The sequence below is a fragment of the Vanellus vanellus genome, assembly GCF_965231255.1.
Source record: "Vanellus vanellus genome assembly, chromosome: 4".
Lineage (NCBI taxonomy): Eukaryota > Metazoa > Chordata > Aves > Charadriiformes > Charadriidae > Vanellus > Vanellus vanellus.
Window position 1 is genome coordinate 24,904,995 of NC_138909.1, and position 20,964 is coordinate 24,925,958.

Consider the following 20,964-nt stretch of genomic DNA (forward strand, 5'->3'; position numbering starts at 1 on the left):
TTAATTAACCATAGCAAGGCATTTAAAATTGCTCTGGATCTATCAATATAATCAACAATCCAATTAATATTTTTGCCTACTTTTTCAAGCACACTAACTGGAAAAGTGACTAAGAGGCTTTGCTGTTTTTACTTAATGGTGCTATAGAAAAATGCTCGTTCATTCCTTTGATGAAGTCTCTAATGGCACAAGTAAATCACGGTCAGTTTTCCCAAATCATGACATAAAATTTGATAAATAACTGACAGCACTTTCTTTGCAACACTTTAAATGAGCGATTTCCCAAAACGTCAGGAACCACGTTAGGAATGAAAAAAAAGTCAAATGATAAAGGAAGCTTTTGCCTGATTAAACTGCTTGAGAAAATGTGTATGAAAATGTGCAAAAAAGGCTTCAAGGAGACATTCCACTATTTTGCAGCGGACTTTTTTAGTTCCAGGTTAATGAAAATGTGCTGCTGGAACTTAGGGGTTTTTTTCCTTACACACTTCAGACTGATATCTTAAGATGGCTTTTAATGCCAAGTATTGACTTTATGGAGGAGATTTTAGAAAAAGCAAACATAATCATAAATAATACTACTGCATTTAGTACGGCTCTGGCTTTCCCCTTCAAAGCATTACCTTTTTAATCTACAGAATTACCCAAAGCCACAGTGATCGGCATTAGCTGGTACGTTTAAATACAAAAACAGATAATATTTGCTGTTTCTTTTAAAATGGTTATCGACAGTCCCCTGGTAACAAGGAGGAAAAGAAATATCCACCCTGAAGTAAGTGCAAAAAATGAAAACCAATACAGAAAAGAAGCTGTCATATTTGATTTAAGGATTACAGAGACCTGAGCTACCTGCTGGGGAGTCCGCGATAATGAGAGAGGAGAGACTTTCAATATTTTTTCAAAAGCTCCTGAGTGACTGAATAAACTTGCCTGAAACTCAGTGGGTCCTGGGATCCCAAGGAGCCACCTGCTTTTGAAAAGTTTCCCCTCTATCGACTCCCATTTTCAGCTGCAGCATTTTCCCACGTGCTTTGCTGCAGTGCAGACAGCCACGGAAGGATAAGCCACTAAAGAAAAATTAAATATTTGGCCGAGACGATGCTGTAAAAGTCAGTCTTCCTGCAAATACATTGCAAAACTATTCACCTCCCTTTAGCTAAATAGTTGCAACCTCTCTGCCGCGAGTGTCCCTCTCCCCTCCTGTGGCTCCCTTACCCTGCAGCCTCCTAAAACTCCCCTGGGGTCTCAGCTCCTGAAAATTTCCAGCATTTCTCCTTTGGTGACCTGCTTCAGCATCAGCTTCAAACGTGTCTCCTAGATTTGCCTCCCCCAGGCTTTTGCCTGCAGACGGCTGCACAGCACAGGGAAACAAGTGGGACAGCCCTTGGACTTGATTATCCAGCCAAGCTGCCCCCACCTGGGCCTGCGGGACAATCTCAGCCTGTTTTTGAAATTCCCAGGAAGCAGGTGTAGAAAGCGGAGGAACTACTAAAGGGCACATAGATATAATTACTCCCCATTTTCGGTGCATCAGGACTGAAATACCTTAGAGTGTAGTTCCACCAGCTTCGTGGGACTTCACCATGACAGCGTTTGTTCTCTCTGCTGTGCCCTTTCACATGCATCTCTGCCCCGAGCCTACTGTGGAGCCTTCTCGCCTGTCCTTCTCATGTCTGCAATCACTTCCCATAAAACACATAACTTGGGCAAAGCCAGAAAATGTGTTTTCATGGCATGCAGGATCCCCATCATTTCACCTGGACATTACACACTCTGGGCAAAAATCCACATGCTGGTGGGAGCTGCAGCACCCCAGGGAAACTTCCAGCACTTAATCTGTGCGCTGCTGCAGAGCAGGGGTGGCCCCGAAGCAACGGGGAGTTTCCCAACCCATAATTAAGGGCATTGAGAGGCTCATGAATAAAAGAAACCCAGGAGATTTCAGCAGGTGCAAAAATGAACCTTATTTATTATTCCCCCCACCATTTCAGCATTTCCTATGGATTTTCAGTCATTTCAGCTCCAGAAGGAGAACAGGGGGTCAAATGACCCACAGACCTTCTGCACCTCCCAGGCTCCAGAAGAAAACTGGCAGTCTTATTTGCCTTTTATTTCTTCATAGCTGGAGCAAGTGAAGGTGGGAGCTCAGGAGGTTAAAGGTGGGGGACAGGGCCTCTGTGATGTTTCTGCAGAGAACAAGGTTTGCGTGTACCAAACCTTCAACAAACGCCCCCACAGCCAAGCAAAACTTTGTTACGGTGATGTGCCCCTGGCCAGAAGTCGCGGGTGACCTGCTCCCAGTGCCTCTGAGCAAACCTGGCACGCTCCCCGGCCAGGGGGGAGGTGGGAGGGAAGGGCGCCCCATCCCTCATGACTAAAACATGAGCCACTGCCAAACCACTGGCAGTTACCCACCGGAGACCCTGTGTAACGCTGCATTTTGCTGGTGCAGGGAGTGCTTTCGCCTGAGGTGGCTTTTGTGGAGGCCATGTTTGCGTGCAAACCTTCACTTACAGCAACACGGGGCAGCCGAGCCGATGTTCATACAAGTGTAAACGTACAGCGAAAGGCAGGAGCCGCCGGAGACGTTACAGTGCTTGAGCCAGTCAGCGTGGCGGGCGGCCTCATCTTTTATTGAAGTCCTCTCCTCAGAGGAGAGCTAAAAATTCACTCGACGCCGTCGGGAAAGTGTCTGTTTTGGCTGCAGAGAATGGTTCCCGATCACGGAAAGATAAAAACATCAAAATAAGCTAATAGGGATATGCCTTGAAATCTGGTCCCAGCGGACGGGGGGCCAGGTTTCCTGGGGACGTGTTAAGCATGGCTCAGGGCATCGCTGCACGCAGGCGCGTTGAAGCCAAGCGGGGCCGAGGCAGGCAGGGAGGAGATGCTCCAGAAAGGATAACCAGCAAGGGAAAAAAGGAAAGAAAAAAGAAGAAGAAGAAAAAAAGATCCTCTCTTCTCTAATCCCCCAGCCAAGGGGCAAAGTGTAGTTGCCAAGCAAGATTATAGCCTGGCCAGGAGTGAGGGATGGGCATCAGCCCCTGTAAGGAGTCCGGACAAGCTCCCTCCTGCAACCTCCCCAACCCCCCCTTGTACCCCTACTCTCACATAACTATCCTGTTTGCCCTTATGAACCCATTAATGCGTGTCTTAACATTGGCTTTTATCCTTCTTTGCTGTCTTCTCCTCTTGCTCCTTTTAAATACCTTCTCAGCTGAGAGGTTGACATCTAATGAATTTTTAGGGAAATGAGTTTTCAGGGAAACAAAGCTTATGCGTGTGCAGTGATGATGTATTGAGAGCCCACTGCCCAATTTCAACCAGTTTGTCCTTTCTGTTATATGCTTCCTACAAGTTTCCTGCAAGATGGTATTGAGAGGAAAGAGCTACCTTATCAGTGTCTCTACTGAGGGAAAGCTGTCAAAAGTGCTTATACCTTATTAGACACAAAAAAAAACCACATGTGAGAGAGAGATGGACTTGGCTGGGCTGCACTAGTTCTGGGCTGATGCAACTTTTTTTTCCAAAGCCGGTGCCTATTTCTCCCGTTCCACTCCAGATCCATACATCAGTGACCATTTTTAAGCACCCAGCTTACTCTCCAACACTAGGTTTCTTAGTGTACTAGTACAATATGGTGTAGCAAACGAAGGTTCCTGATGGACAACCAGGTGATCAGGCCCAGTCAGCATGGGTTTATGAAAGGCAGATCCTGCTTGACAAACCTGACAAGGTGACCCACTTAGTGGATGAGGGAAAGGCTGTGGGTGTTGTCTACCTAGACTTTAGGCAAGCAAGTGACAACACTTCCCACAGCATTCTCCTGGAAAAACTGGCTGCTTGTGGCTTGGATGGGCACACTCTTTGCTGGGTAAAAAAATGGCTGGATGGCCGGGCCCAACAATCACAGAATCACAGAATCACAGAATTATCAGAGTTGGAAGGGACCTCTAGAGATCATCTAGTCCAACTCCCCTGCTAAAGCAGGATTGCCTAGAGCACATTACTCAGGACTGCATCCAGGCGGGTCTTGAAAATCTCCAGGGAAGGGGACTCCACAACCTCCCTGGGCAGCCTGTTCCAGTGCTCTGTCACCCTCACCGTAAAGAACTGTTTCCGTGTATTTGAACGGAACTTCCTGTGTTCTAACTTGTGCCCATTGCCCCTCGTCCTGTCACTTGGAACCAATGAAAAGAGCCTGGCTCCATCCTTCTTCAACCCACCCTTTAGATACTTGTATGCCATAATAAGGTCTCCCCTCAGCCTTCTCTTCTCCAGGCTAAAGAGTCCCAGCTCTCTCAGCCTTTCCTCATAAGGGAGGTGCTCCAAGCCCTTAATCATCTTAGATGCCCTTCGCTGGACTCGCTCCAGCAGTTCCCTGTCCCTCTTGAACTGGGGAGCCCAAAACTGGACACAGTATTCCAGTTGTGGCCTCACCAGTGCCGAGTAGAGGGGGAGAATGACCTCCCTCGACCTACTGGCCACACTCTTCCCTATGCAGCCCAGGATTCCATTGGCCTTTTTGGCGACAAGGGCACATTGCTGGGCCATGGATAATTTACTGTCTACCACAACCCCCAGATCCTTCTCCTCCAAGCTATCTCCCAGCAGGTCAGCCCCTAACCTGTACTGGTGCCTAGCAACTGGTGGTGAACGGAGTTAAATAGAGTTGGTGGCCAGTCACAAGTGGTGTTGCCCAGGGCTCGGTATTAGGGCCGGTTCTGTTTAATATCTTTATCAACAATGTGGACGAGGGGATCGAGAGCACCCTCAGTAAGTTTGCAGACAACATCAAGTTGGGTGGGAGTGTTGATCTGCTTGAGGGTAGGAAGGCTCTACAGAGGGATCTGGACAGGCTGGATCAATGGGCCAAGGCCAATGGTATGAGGTTCAACAAGGCCAAGTGCCAGATCCTACACTGAGGTCATAACAACCCCATGCAGCACTACAGGCTTGGGGAAGAGTAGCTGGAAAGCTGTGGGGTGGAATAGAACCTGGGGGTGTTGGTTGACAGCCAGCTGAATATGAGCCAGCAGTGTGCCCAGGCAGCCAAGAAGGCCAACAGCATCCTGGCTTGTACTAGAAATAGCGTGGTGAGCAGGACTAGGGAAGTGATCGTCCCCCTGTACTAGGCACTGGTGATGCCACACCTCGAGTACTGTGTTCAGTTTTGGACCCCTCACTACAAGAAAAACACTGAGGTGCTGGAACGTGTCCAAAGAAGGACAACAAAGCTAGTTAGGGGTCTGGAGCACAAGTCTTATGAGGGGCAGCTGAGGGAACTGGGGTTGTCTAGCCTGGAGAAAAGGAGGCTGAGGGAAGACATTATCGCTCTCTACAGCTACCTGAAAGGAGGTTGTAGCAAAGTGGATGTCAGGTTCTTGTCCCAAGTAACAAGTGATAAGACAAGAGGAAACAGCCTCAAGTTACACCAGGGAGGTTTAGATTGGGTATTAGGAAAAATTTCTTTACCAAAAGGGTTGTCAAGCATTGGAACAGGCCACCCAGGGAAGTGGTGGAGTCACCATCCCTGGAGGTATTCGGAAGATGTGTGGATGTGGTGCTTAGGGACATGGTCTAGTGGTGGACTTGGCCATGCTAGGTTAAGGTTGGACTTGATGATCTTAAAGGTCTTTTCCAACCTAAACGATTCTATGATTCTCTGCTATGCAGGCAAGCAAGAAGATCAAGTCCCCCCCCAGAGGAGCTTCCTGTCTAAGTAGATATAATCTCATTAACATCCGTGCTACAGTGGTTAAAATTAAAATGGGGAAAAAAGAATAAGATCAGACTTCTAAACCATAGGTGAATAAACTGCTAGCATGAGTAAGAAGCAGAGACTCTGCAGGTCCTTCCATCCCACACAATCTTACGCAACAGTTTTATATTTTATTTTTTTTTCATTTCTAACCCAACCAGCCATTAATGGTTTGAACAGTGCAGTGTTCAAGCAGACTTCTTGATTATATTTACCCAACTGACCTGTTTTAAAAGATCATTTAATAAAATATCCTGCCAGAACCAAGTACAAGAGGTTAGGAAAACATATGCTACAGCTATGTGGCTTTCTTAGCTCAGTACTCACTGTGCATCAGCCCAAGCTCTCCCTAGCACTTATTGAGCATCCCAGCATTTAATTATTGCAATGTGAAAAATCATGCAACAGTATGATGATACTTTAAGATGATATCTATGATCACACAGAAAAGTTGGATCCCCAAGCAGACCTTAGCGAGTGAATCCGCCCACTATCAACCCAATGGCACTCATTTTCAAAAGTAAATTGACTGGAATTCATTGTGCCTGTCAATCTGCCAGATTTTATTGGACTCTGCTGGATTTTGAAAGAGAAAAGCCCCATCTTCTTGCAACACCTATGCTTGTTTTTAAGCCCTCCTCACAGTGATCTCTGAAACGAAATGTTTTCAAGCTTTTACTCCACTGATGATTATTTTTCTTTACTTATTAGCCATGTAAAAGCAGACTGAAAACACTGAGACTGGGAACATCACCTATATTGCCACTTATATTTTTCACTAACATTGTTGCATTTACCAACAGCAAGATTTAAAGGACAGCATTTTTTGTTCCCAGTTGTGCCATATTAGGGCTGCACATCCTCCCACTATTTTTTTATTATCATAAAAATATGCATGATACTGAACTAACTGACACCTCCAGTAATGCTTTTCCTTGCAGACATATGCCATGATGATTCCATGGGCTTCCCTGTCTGCTTTCTGATCCACAGGTGGAAAGTGCTCTCTATGTCGTTTTGATTATTTTCTTTACTTCTAAAGCAGTATAACTTGGCTCAGCCTCTGTGAAGCCTGCTGAGCTCTGCCAGCTTACACCAGCCGAGAACCTGGACCAGATTATCCCAACAGCTCCTATGAAAGCCAAATATGGATAATGAAAGAGAAGTATAAATAGAACTGTTTCTCCCCTCGGCCATAAAGCAATACTTCCAATCCTGAAAACACATCACTATGAGGTTTTTAATAAATAAAAAAAATGTATTTCAAATTATTTTAATTGCCTTTTGATTTATTCGCACTGGGTTGTATTTTCAAGGCAGACCTTGAAACTCAGAGGATCTGGGCAAAAGTTTGCTTTATGGTCATGAAAGCTGGGGTTCTGCAGGACTTGGAAGTTGCCAAGTCCCACGACATACAAGAAGATGTCCAGAGCCAGCTGCAGGGCTGACACCAACATCACAGAGAGGGAAACACCACCAACACAGCCCACTGGCCAAGAGTCCGGCGGTAAGAAACCCTGCCAAAATATGCAGTGTCCAAAGGCTTGCAAACCCAGCCCAAGCCGGCATCAAGGACCCATCTCCTCAGGATGGGATTGGATGACAACATTTGCTATTTCCTTAGCATGAGATTCTTCCTTTTATTTATTTTAGAAGAATAACTTCTGCAGAAATCTCCATCACAGAAAATGAAAGTTTTAAAGTACTGCTGACACCTCCTGGAAAATTTTTAAAAACCTCCTAGATCACTTGAAAATAAAACAAAGTCTCTGTCACACTTTTGCCTGTTCTTTTAATTCTTGCTAAAGGACATTTGTGTAGGTACAGCAGTCAAGGTTTAAAAAAGCATATATCTAAGGGAAAATGATTATTACTACTGTTAGCAATTTATTTCAGATCTTGTACCTCCACGCTACATTCTCCATGTTTCCTTTAAACAAGAAGAAAATTAATTAAAAATTAATTTTTCCATGCTCGTCAAACTCACCTCTGCCAAGGCAGCATTTTTCAGGCCTCCCCGCAGATGCTGGGGCAGCCAGCTGCTGAGCGCAGGGGTGAAGCGAACTGGAGCAAAACCAAGGAACTGCCTCCCCCCGTTGGACTAGGGCTACACCAAGCATGACCTAAGGCCCCCGTTATGTATGTATATATTCATTTTTTAAAATTTTTATATATATACACACACATTTTTGGAAGGACCTCCCTCCTGTCTTATCTCTAGAAATACATGCTGTTTGGTCTGCAGTAAAATACCATTTCAGGCATAGCTAAGAATAAGCCATTTTGAGACGTGCAAAGGCGCTCAGTGGACAAATAGAAGTCACCCAAGTCCCTGATGCATCCAAGCTGCCTTCTTCTGTGAGCCTTTGCCAGTTCTCTCAGCTTTTTAATACAACATTGAGAGCACCACGTATTAAAAACATTATGAGGCAAGCTCCCAAATCCAAGAGTAAAACTTAAAGCATTTCGCTGAAAGTATAACATGCTGCTTTTCTCATTCATTTTCTCATTTCAGATAATTTCTTTCCCATTTTCAAGTCCGTAGCTGCATGTACAAGAAACATCACGTTATATGTGAAAGTTGAGACTTACCTTGAAGAAACATGCACATGTTGGACAGGAGCTTTGTCAGAAGCATCAACTATTTAGGAGACATTTGCTGAATTTAGGAAAATAAAAAAGCAGCTATTGTACTGATGCATAGATCTTCCGACGTGAACTGCCCAGCTTTTTATCAGAAGGTGTAACTAAAAGCTAACCCATATTAAGGAGACTCCTGCAAATAAGTGTGTGCTGCCTTGTACCCCCAGCTCAGCCAGCCAGGAAAAATACTGCCCCGCTTTCCTTTCTACCTCCATCACCGTCAAATCAACCCCTCGGATTTCCCTCCTGTCCTTTTAGTACTTGGCTGCTGCCAAGCCTCCCAAGGCTCAATTCACCCCCTGAGGAGAGAAAATGTTAGCTGGAAATCTCAGAGCAGAGATCAGAGGATGAGAAATGTGACCCTGGCCCGTTTCACAGCCTTTTAGCCCAGGCATGAATGACTCCTGGAGAAACAAAAGGATTGAGCCCACGAACAGATGCATTTGTCATGTAACCAGAAGCTCCCCTAAATAGATCCATTTTTAATTTCTGTTTTGCTGATTTTATTTCTTTCGCTTCAGAAAAATGTTCTTGTCCTTCCCTGTGAGTGCATATACATTATTTATTTATCACCCTATGAATATCTATTTGATTCTTGTCCATAATTAAACTCTGCCGCTCTATATCAAATATACCCTGTCCCATCGCTTCAAATATCTGTCACCACCCCACTAGGGCTGTGTTGGCAACAGTCCTGCAAAAAGGATATTCCTTTTTGGGCACCCCTTGGGCCCAGGGCTGCCACTGTATCTCCTGCCCCAGCTGGATTTGCCCTCCCAGGCTCCTAACATACCTTCCCTTCCTGATTTTCAAATACGTGCAGAGCCAGGTATTTCAAGAATGATTTGCACTTGCAAGTTTGTCGACTCCACCTTCTTTCCAGCAGTCCCAAAGTGGAGGAGCCCACAGCCCGCGTCCCAAATTGTAGGGAAAACAACAGCATCGGCAACTGATTAAACACTGATACGGGAGGCCTGACAGCAGAATTGGTAGCCTTGCCCGAATAAATATTTAATCAGAAGGATTAGTTGGTTCCATTAATGTTACAAACTACTAAAGGGGAAAAGTTGGAGGGGGAGCTCATTTGTGCAACTCAACTCTTTTAGAGAAAGAAAAAGAAAATCAAGAAAAAAGAAAAAGGAAGAGCTTTCTTTGGCCCAGTGCATTTGCAGCAGTGGAAGGGACTTGAGTGGGGAACGTGTTTTTGCTGTTTTCGGATGTTTTGTGGAGCTGCCTGCTGATCCTGTTTGATTAACATTGCCAGCCAAAGAAAAGGGCTTTTCGTGTGGGTGCTCACCACATTAGAAAAGAACCTGCTCGTTCCCCCCTCATCAGTGTTGATTTACAAGCTCTTGCCCGTATGTTATCCCTCAAAAGGAAAAGCACAGAATAAATGGTTTTGTGGAGTTTGTGCTCAATATTTTGCAGCTCATGCTTTGACATATGATCAGAGTGGGTAAGCAGAAAAAGCAAAGCAGCAGCACCTGTTTTTTGTGAGCGAGCTGTCCTCTTCCACTTCAGCTTCTCTATTTATGCCCCAGCATACAACATGGCAACCCACGTGGATTAGAAATTAAACTGTAAATGAGCCTTTTCCATTTCCTGCTGAAGTAAGGATTAACATATTTTAAAACGTGCTCAGGGGTTTTGCACTTTCTGTAATGAAACCTGTTCAAACAGATAATTGATACGCAGCCGCTAAATAAACATCTGACTGGAGGAACAATGCTCTCTCTCTCTTTTTTTTTTTTTTTAATAAATTACTATCCTCCTCTCCATAAACATTTCCTACCAGTGACACTCTCCATTGCAGCGGGCAGTCTCCACAATAGAGTTGGAGCAGGTAGAAAAGCAGACCAAGCATCCGAGACCAAATAAGAAATATTTAAATTCTCCAAGAACACAGCACAGAAGGGAAAGAGGGTCCAAGCAGCACTTCCTACCCTTTTATCCCACTGAAAAAACCCCACATTTGTCCTCCATGCCACAGGACGGAGGAAAAGTCCCTGTGTCTCTTTGCCGGAGGCACTTCTGTACCAAACAGGCATGGCTGTGCAGAGAAACGCAAGCCGAGGACACGTTTCCTTGGGTTTTGTTACTATTATGCTCCCAGTTGGATTAACCCCCTTCAACTGAGTAACTTTTGCAGCCCCCCGGCCTGCCAGACCCCAGTGCCACCCCTGCAAATGTCTTCTGCACACAAGCTCACCCAAACAACGCAACAGCAGTTACCCAAATAACACTTCATACCAAATAACTCAGGTTGAGCGTAATGAGTTTGTGAGTGCACAAACAAACAGGATCTATCGCATGGGGAATGGGGCACCTGCTAGGCCACCACGTCCTCTGCTTGGCCCAACTCCAAGAGTTAATTAATCTGTCATCTTTCGTTACATCGCTACCAGGCATGTAAATATATTCCAAGTCCCACATCTAACGAAACAATGTCTCTGTGCTGACAGAAGCCTTGGCGGTTTGGTCCTGATGGTCTCTGAATATCCATTTTTGACTCAAAGGCACTTCAGCCTCCAATTAAAATGGGACGGCCAGCCAAGATTATTAGTTTGAATACAACAGTGAAGCATTTGTTCTTCAGTTTTTTTAGGTGGCGATGCACAGAAACAGATGAATTACCATCTGACTGTAGTTTAGAGTAGAAATAGAAATGTTACGCACTTAGTTCAAAAGTAAGTAGCTATAACAGCTCCCTTAAAAAATGAAATAACTCCAAAATTAAAACCAGGCATCTCTGAAGTCTGTAACAGCAGATGCAGAGCATGAACCTTCCTGGGAAGGTCTTAACTTCCCCTACAGGCTGAACCTGCATGCAGCACAGCCAGCAAGCACGGTGGGAGATTTTTGGAAAAGGAAGAAGGGCTTTCAGGCTGCAATGCTCTGTGTGGAAGAGGCAGCACAGATCATGAATTTGCAGATGTCAGCTTAGTTAGAGACAGCACACGCCAGCTGACAGCCATAGCAGGTGAAAATGCACATATTGCCTTTCAAAATGCAAAGAGGGGCTTAATGCAATTTGTGGGGGAGGTTTTTTCTGTTTTTAATCAGAAAGCGTCTGCCATTCTGTCACCAGTGCTAATGGCCCTAGCTGCTGCGGTCACATCGTTTAAATGTGTAGCTGTGCTACCTTCATCCCCAATCTAATGGTGTGGGAACCAAAAAAGTAGGTTTTGGATATAATTGCTGCTGTTTCAAACTGTTCACCTTAAGCTAGACAGGTAGAAATTTGTCCCTTTGAAAAACAATATGTGAAAGGACAAGTTTCGTGTTGGAGGTGGAAAGTCGAAGAGAAAGCCCTGACAGATTCAGTCAGAGTCTCACACGGTGGGCAATATCAAGTCCCACGTGCCCCAAAAAAACTTTCATTTGCTAAGGGGCACTAGACAGACCTGAAATACAGTTCAATATTCATGTTGTATATAAACTGTTTTTGAATACTTCTATTAACAGTGATCTCATTTCTTTCAAGAAGGAAAACATCTCCAAGGTATCTCTTTTGGGTACACAAAAGAAGGATGTGTTTTCCGCTCAGACAGCATGATCCTGTCCTTCACACCAATGATGTGCCCTGAAAGTTTGCCCTTCAGCAACACTTGTTACTTCATTCTGAAATATCTTTCTCTCAGTTGTCCCTATGCACAATAAATGGTGCATACTCTGCACCCAGCAAAGCACACATGCGATTGAGGAGTGAATTACTATTTGTGGTGGTGAAGCAGCTTCAGGAGCATACTTTCATACACCACTGACCAAGCAGCTAGTGGAAAGCCACTGGCATGAAAAGAAGCTGAGCTACAAGAAACCCAACTGTGGTGCTTTAGGGATTTGTGCAGCACAAGCTATGACCAAAAACCCGTAAGGAGCCACACGTTCTCCTGTGGCACAAGCGAGCACCCTGCAGACTCACCTCTCCACCAAGAATGCCCTTGTGAATGCTTTGACTCTTTTTCCTCTCCTCAAAAAAAAACCAAAACAAATTTCAAAGTGAACTGTAGATCACATCTTAAAACACACGGCAGGTACACCTGCTAGGACTGTCATCAAAATCCTATTACTTAATATTTACTATTTTATTATAAGCCCACACAGCTATCCTTACTGGACTTATAACATTCAGGACAAAATAAGTGCCTGCCACCAGTGCGCAAAACCAATGCTTTTTCCCTTATTTCCTCCTCCAGCCAGAATCCTGGAAAATGAACGCTTTGTTTTTAAACCAAGGTCAAGTAAGTGTTTAAACAAGGAGATCATTTTTATTTCATACTTCTAATCACCTTTCGACTTGCCTCTCTGAAGGACATAATGTAGGTACCTGTAGGATTTAGTTGAAATCAGCAGCAGCCTAGAAGCAGTTAATCCAAGATGCAGAGGTTAAAACCTGGCTTGCTGACAGATCACACAAAGGCTATTCAGTATGTCATGCTTTCAATGGTTACTTTAAGAAAATTACATATAATTAATTCACCATAGCTATCTTGCTTTATGCTAATGAAATATCCGAATACTTATTTTAATATGTTTTTTTTTTTAAATTAGCACAAGTTCAGGGTATTTTTTTTAGAAGGCAGCAATACCATGTTTATTACTTACGTAAATTTCCTTAATTATACCTTAACTAGGTTATCTTCTTTATTGCATTTCAGTCCTTCAAAGAGTCAGTAGCTCTTTAATTAAGTTGAGAGAGTAAGAGGTGTCTTGTTAATTGTAAATTAAATAGATTTAAATAGACAATAGATTGCAAATGGTAGATTTCCTTTTAAGTGCTATCGAGGAGTCACCGGAAGGCTTCAGTGTACCATCTGCCTTGGTTTGTCAGCAAAAAGGAAACCATTCAAACCCTCCTACCTTTGCTCCAGAGAGATTTCAGCACACTAGTGGCCTGTCAGCCTTAAAAAACTTCTCAATGAAAATTTTAAGAAAGATTAAAAAGAAAAAAATCCCTCCTATCAATCCAGAATTGTGATGATGCTGTGAGCAGTGCAAGCAGCCTCACTAAAACTGAAGCTCTACTTTGAACATTAATTCATCAATTTTTTCTGCCGGAGATCTTCAAGTAGCCATCGCACAGACTGCTGTGGTTCACCTGGCACCAGTAGACCAGACTATGGGCAAGTTGACCTTTTTGTGCACGACTTACTTCCTATGCCTTAAGAAGATGTCAGGTATGCTCTGAATTATAGACGTATTGAAAGATCCACATTCTTACATGCTTATATGATATTGTTGGCATTAGCTCTGAGACCAATGAATCAGATCCATTTACATACCTAGAAATAAATTATTGTTAAAAGCCATTACTGCTAATCATTACCGCTAATGTCCCAATGTTGCCACAAAGACGAGCAGGACTATTATTCTGCACTAGGGCAAAGTGTACACTGTGTATGTGCTTTTTCGTCCAAATTAGAAGTCAAATTGATCATCTCTGCCATTAGGAGTTATGGCTCATGGAACTTTATCATTCCTAAAATGCGCTGTGAAAATGCAATAAGGGAATAAAACAGAACAGCAACTTACAGTAATTCATTATGAAATGCAACAATATTGAATGTGTCTAGAGTGTATTGATAAACAGATCTATTGTAACAACCAGCGGATATTATGATCGCACTAGTGTTAATCTTCGTACGACCAATTTTCCTCATGGTACATTGGGGAAGCCGGATGCACAAATCCCATTAACGTAAATGGGAAGTGAGGGCAGACCTGTGACCGGTGTAAATCAGTGTACCTTCTCAAAGTCACTAGACTTACAGCAACTTATACAGGCTTATGCACATCCCTTGGCATCTCTTCCTCCACTTCACGTCTCAGCATAATGCAGCAAGAGGGTAGCACTGGTATGAATTGGAAACATCTTAAAGTTTTACTGAATGGCATTAAAATTAATGAACACATACATTAAAATATCACAGTTTAAGATATTCCTAAATGTGTTCACTTGATTTAAAGAAACACTCTGTTTGAGAGGGATAAATAAACTTAGGAGAGATAATTCTATTTTTGCATACCAAGATAAACCCATACCTCAGGAAGCACAGAAAGTATACACAGTCATGCCTATGAAGAGCTCATATACCCTCTCAAGGAAGATACAGCCAAGCAAAAGAAGTCAAGAGAAGACAGACACTGTGCACAAATCTATTCCTCAGCATTTATAGCACAGGGGATTTTTCACCTTGGGCACCCGTGGAGATGGGGTTGGGGGGGGAGCAAAAGTCAGTGTTTTACAAATTATCTTCCAAATAATTGCTGACTTTTCCTAACTCACCAGAAGCTACTAGTGAACAATTAGCTTGCATCCCCTTGGGCTAATCATTGTAGAGAATTTCTAGTTCATTCAGAAGCCTTTATAAATGGAAAACTGAAGTTTTCTCTGTAGCATTGCAAGGAGAAGCAACCCAGGCAAGACTTATTAACATCCACAGCCACACAAATAAATGGGCTACTTATTGTAGCAGACAAACAAGAGCCCAACAACCTGGACACCAAGTCTTAATTAAGCAGTGAATGCAGCATCTGTCCTGTGGAGGAAAGGAGCTATTCATAGTTCATAGATATTTATGTAGCATCTAACACAATAAAATTTTCAGGTTGAGAATCAGTGGTGCCTGAGACTGTCACTAACAAAAGACCCGCGTGAAATGATGCTGTGCCATCAGCACTAATGAAAGTCGAGGCCGTTTTTTGAGACTTCTGGAGGGATAATGCTCACGGCTGGGGAAAGCAGCTCTGTCCACACTTGTCTCTCTTGTCCCAAGACTCCCCAAAATCCAGCCCTTGTCCTGCCTGAAGGCACTGCCATGGCTGGCAGAGCCACAATATCAGGACCTACTTAACCCTGTGTAGGGACACTCTGGACTGGGGCTGGGTCAGCACTTATGGATCTGTCCCAGCGCAGCTCCGACCTGGACAATGTTTTCTACACATCCATAAAAGGCGAGTTTGCATTTTCTAGCCTTTTTTTCAGCTACAGTGTTTGAGCTTTTATTTGAGGAGAATTGTGAAAAGGAAAAGATGACAGCTCTGTTAGACATGTGATTTTCAAGCTGACAGTTTCCCTTTCATTTTAAGGAGCTGAAAAACATTTCCAGTGTCAGACAGATTGAGTTTTAACAACATGACAAACAGGCCCATTTGTTGATCTCAAGTCCTCGCTATCCATCTTCAATTAACATGGTAAAAAGGTGGCTTACATCCAGTGTCAGCCATTTGTATAAGCAGCACATGCCCTTACAGTTGGAATCAATGTTTGCCATTGATAGATCGGGAAGAATAATTTATGGTATGACACCGGGCTCACATAATCAGAAGAAATCAGGTACTTTGTGAAAATATTACTCTCTTTCAAAATCCAAAAGTCCCTCTAAGATTTATAGTGAGGAGAATAATCATGATATTTTAAGGGCACAGGAAAAAAATTGTAATGAATAATCATGAAAAAGTGCAGCTGATTTTGGAGCCAGCGTAGAGCACCACAGCAATGCTACTAACATCGATGTGCCAAGGCCATTTCTGTCCAGGACCTGTTCATGAGTGGCATTCTGATTTAATTTCTCTCCTATTTCCCGATAAAGTAAGGATTGGCTAGTCCTAATTTAAAACCTCCTCACAACACGTGAGTTTTTACCTAACATGAAAAGACAAACAGAAAAACCACGTACATATCAGAAGAAAGAAAGAAAATATCTCTAACTAGGAAGATTTCGGGATTAGCACAGTGGAAGCCTGTGCAGATGCTACTTGGGTAACTGGGCGCAAACCAGGCATGCAATGTACAAATACTAGAAGAATCCAATACCATAATCTAGATAGCGACATTGCGGATCATCTCTTCTGATTTGAGCCATCTAAACATCTGTCACATCAAATGGTACAGTGTTTCTTACAAGGTGTTTAATGAGATGAAGTGTGGTTAGCGAGGGCTGAGCTCCCACAAAAGTCCAACTCTTTAGCTCTACTGCACATTGAAAATGTTTCTCAAGGGAGGATGTTTTCTCATCCTTGTGTGACTACCCATATAGACCAAAACAGCAAGGAGAAAAATTAGGCTATTTTCTTATTGGAAACATGGTTCTAATGGTACTATTGACTCCAATGCAACAACGGCAACTTAAATGCTATTTAAGATTAAGCTGCATATTTGATAGTTAAAACTAAAAATGGCCAAACTTTCCTGATGGAGTCAGCAAATTGTGAGATCTTATTTATTTTTAAAGACCTTAGGGCTGCTTGGATAATTGGAAAGAATACAATAGTCAAGTAACATCTAGCAGCGCAGAAGTGACAAATGCATACTCTAAATCCAGATTTTCTGGAGAAAATAGTAACTGTTTCGCTCTCTCTCAGCACAGACAATATAGGAAGGGTTTATAGTTAGTAAAAAAAGTCCTCTTTTTTGTACAATAGTGACTTAACAGACATTTTGAAATCAAAAAGAAAATCAAATCCAAATGGTGCTTGGCATGTACACTTGCCAACTGTCATACAGCAAATCAAGCCATCTGAATATTCAAATATCCCTGTTTTTCTCTGTATGCAGAAAATAAAATTTCAGACTAAAACGTTTTGAGCAGAAACCAAGAAATGCTCATTAAACCAGCACTCCCAGTCACCAGTGTCTGAGCTGATAGCTGCTATCTTGAATCCTATCCCACTCCAACCTGCCGCACAGAGCTACACTGAGGTCCCCGAGGATGACATCCCCCATGGTGAGGAGCTGGCCATCTCCTTCCCATGCAGCACCAGCACTGCACTAGCCCCTCTTGGTGCTGGTGTATGGGGCAGAGCTGAGCTGAGCTGAGCAATGCTCTGGCAGGGGAGACAGGTCATTTCCTGGTGGCACCACTAGCAGCATCCAGCAACCTCCTCAGGTCAGGTTTACTCAGCTCAACATTACTATTCTGCAACAGACAGCTACGACTGGTGCAGGCCAGACAAACCTATTGCAAAGCCCTACGTAGACTTGTACCTTGTGATGCTCAAGCCTAAATATTACTGTAGGAACATAAAATAGAAAAGGGTCCATCTGACCCTGCAAACTCTGTTGAATGGTGGCCATGAGGAAAAGCGCAGAAAACACTAAGAACAGGATGAGTATATAAGAACGTTTCCCCAGGTATCCTCCGTTCCTCTATTTTCAGCCAAAGGGATCTCCTGAACCAGTTAACATTTCTGGCTATTCAGCGGCCCCCAAATGATCTCTCATCCAAACAGTCTCTTCTGAAAGAAATTCTGGACAAAATTCAAGAAAGCAGATACTAAGCAGTCAGGCTGAAGTGAAGCTTGGCTTCAGCAGAGCTGAGCGCAGACTAGTACTGACTGAGACCCATGTGGATACGTGGCAAAAACACAAAGTGCAGAAATTGAATAAATGAGAAGTTTGCAGTCTGGGTTCCTCGCAATGCTACAAGCTGACTCATCTTCAGAAATGTGGGGTATTTTTAGACCAAAATGAAATGCAAATAAAAGTATTAACCTACTCAAAGTGTGCACTGTCAATAGCATCAAAACCAATACCAAAATAACTAGTCCAAGCTACAGGGAAATTACATAATTTAACTTCTGTTCATATTTAACTAATAAAGACTTCCAACATATGTACACATGAAACCGAAGGAACATTAGCTCACTGCAACAGAGTACTCCTTCCAGTGTACCACTGAACCTCTCTCCAACCAGTTCTTCACTATCCTAGCTTCTCAGTGCGACAGATGTTGTAAATAACGCTCTTATTGCTTTCTTTTCCCCCTAAGTCCTAACTGAATTGCCTGAACTTATCCTTCCATCAGAAGTTATTAATAAAAATGTACTAGGGAAAATCTTGTTTCCACCATATCTTACATATATAACATAGCTCAGCTGAACACTTAGTCTGAACTGTGGTATCAATCATGCTGCGCCACCATATAAATTCTTATAAATTGCTTGATTAAAATAAACAACAAACTATACATCACACAGACAGGACAAACTCTTTAAAATCACTTTACTGATATTACGCACCTAATCCACAATTTCTCTTGTCCCAGTGGTTTGATTTAACATTCAAAGGCACCGATTACCAGCTTGCTCTCACTGAATTTAGCAGTAGTCCTTACAGTAGCATGTTTAAGTTAGTTTTGGATAATTCCATTTAAAAACTCAGGCCTCACAAATTAATTTTGGATACAAACAAATGATAGCTAGTATTTCCTCTCTGAAGAAGGGAATTCATGGTTGGTGGCTTTAATTATCAGGAAGTGATTAGTTAAAACTCCTTTTTCCAAAGATGCAACCTTTCAGGAAACTCAAAGTTTCAGATTTATGAAAACATGCTGTGCAGAAATTACTTCATGGTCATCACCAATCCTCCTGTTTTAGATATATGAATTAATTTCCTTCTTACTGCTCCAATTCTCTGTCCTTCACTATTGAAACAGAGCCTTGTAGCTGCAATTTCCTATGACCACGAGGGTCTCCAAAGCACCACAAGCAAACTGCGCATCAACATATCTCCATTACACCCATTACACCTACTGTTAGGTCTGGGCTCATACTGAGCCTGCTCCTGTCCCCCTTTTCTTGCGTGGCCGCTAGGTGGGAAAGCAACCTGGCTTATGACTCAGACATGTGTCTGAAACGCCCCAGCAAAACTGGTTTCCTGCAAGACCATCCCGCTGTCCAGCTGTCATGGGAGCTAACACTCATATGGCAGCTTAAAGAGCAGTTGGGGATGTTCATTTGTTGGATTCAGGTCAAGACCAAGAGAGCAAGTGAGAGATGGAGAGGGAGGCTGAACAAGTGCCAAGAAACAAAGGTGCTTTTTATCCTGCGAGAGTGGGATATTCACTGTCAGCTTTTGTGACATCACTGGGGTTGAGTCAAACTGTCTCTCCTTCTTCTGAGATTTACAATCCACAAACCATGAATAGGCCAAGGAGCTCATTGTCCTGGGTGACTACGTTGCCCCAGTGAGGAGTAGGCACGTCACAAATGAATGAAGCACGAAGTCCAAACTCAGGGGAAAGCCAGGGCTCACATCGTGTTACTTGCTGCCGTGACATTAAGTTATGGACGAAGCAACAGGATGTTTTTGCATCTCCCCAGTGCTAGTTTGCTCATTAAGCACAGATAGAAATAGAAGTCTTTTTTAAACCCTAGAGCCAGAGGGGGGAACTTCCAAATCCTCTGTGAAGCTGACTGCATCACTATGCTAACTTCACATTGCATTTTTGACAGGAAAACAACAAAAAAACATGACACGCAAATTTGCTTTCCTTTAAGAAGCAGCTCAGAGATGCAATGTTTAGTTCAGTCTTTTAAGCTTACTTTTTCTCCTTAATTGTGGGAGGGATGGCTCCCTGCTAGATACAAAGAGGACCCAAACAAAATAAATCTGTAAGTCCTTTTCTTCTGCTGCCAACACAAAGCTTCCCATGAAATGATGGATTTCGAGATCCTCGAGGCAGTGAGGAGTGTGCGCAGCAAGCTGACCACCCTGGACTTTAGGAGAGCTGACTTTGGCCTCTCGAAGAAACTGCTTGGTATGGTGCCATGGGATGAAGTGCTGGAGAGAAGAAGGGCCCAAGAAAGCTGGTTAATATTCAAAGATCGCCTCCTCCAAGCTCAGGAGCGATGCATCCCAACAAAGAAGGCAGCAGGCAGAAAAGCCAGGAGGCCTGCATGGATGAACAAGGAGCTCCTGAACATGCACAAAAGTAAAAAGGAGGCCTATAGGGGGTGGAAACAGGGGCGGGTAGCCTGGGCGGAATACAGAGAAATTGTTTGAGCAGCCAGGGATCAGATAAGGCAAGCTAAAGCCCAGACTGAATCTGGCCAGGGTCATCAAGACAAACAAAAACCCCTTCTATAAGTATGTCAGCAACAAAAGAAAGATTAGGGAAGATGTGGGCCCTCTCCGGAAGGAAAGGGAAGACCTGGTCACCCAGGATAGAGACAAAGCCGAGGTACTCAACAACTTTTTTGCCTCATTCTTCACTAGCAAAGACTGCAGCCATGCCACCTATGATGCAGAAGGCAAAAGGCAAGGACTGGGAAAATTAAGAACTGCCAACTGTACGTGCAGATCAAGTACGAGACCACCTGAGGAACCTGAAGGTGCACAAGTCCGTGGGACCTGATGAAATACATTCATGGGTCCTGAGGGAACTGGCAGATGAAGTTGCTAAGCCACTATCCCTCATATCTGAGAAGCTGTGGCAGTCCAATTCAGGTGAATAACAGGGGCAGGCAGTTTCACAGGGAGCAGTAGACACATGGGAAAGTTGTTTTATCAGAAATTGATTTCCAGGACATTAAAGTTAACAAAGGCACCCTTTAAGGGAGCTCGGGATCCAATTCCTACATTCCCCAAAAGGTCACATCTCATGTAGCAAGGAGGGTGCAGAGACTGCATTGGTGGCATTACTGTGCCAAGTCACAGCTCCGCAACCAGTAAGGGAAACCCACTCATGCACCCTCTGGTTGGGTGGCAAGGGCTCCTGTCCCACCTCCTCACGTCCAGCTCAGCATTTTCTATCTGGGCACCAGTGCTACGGTGAAAT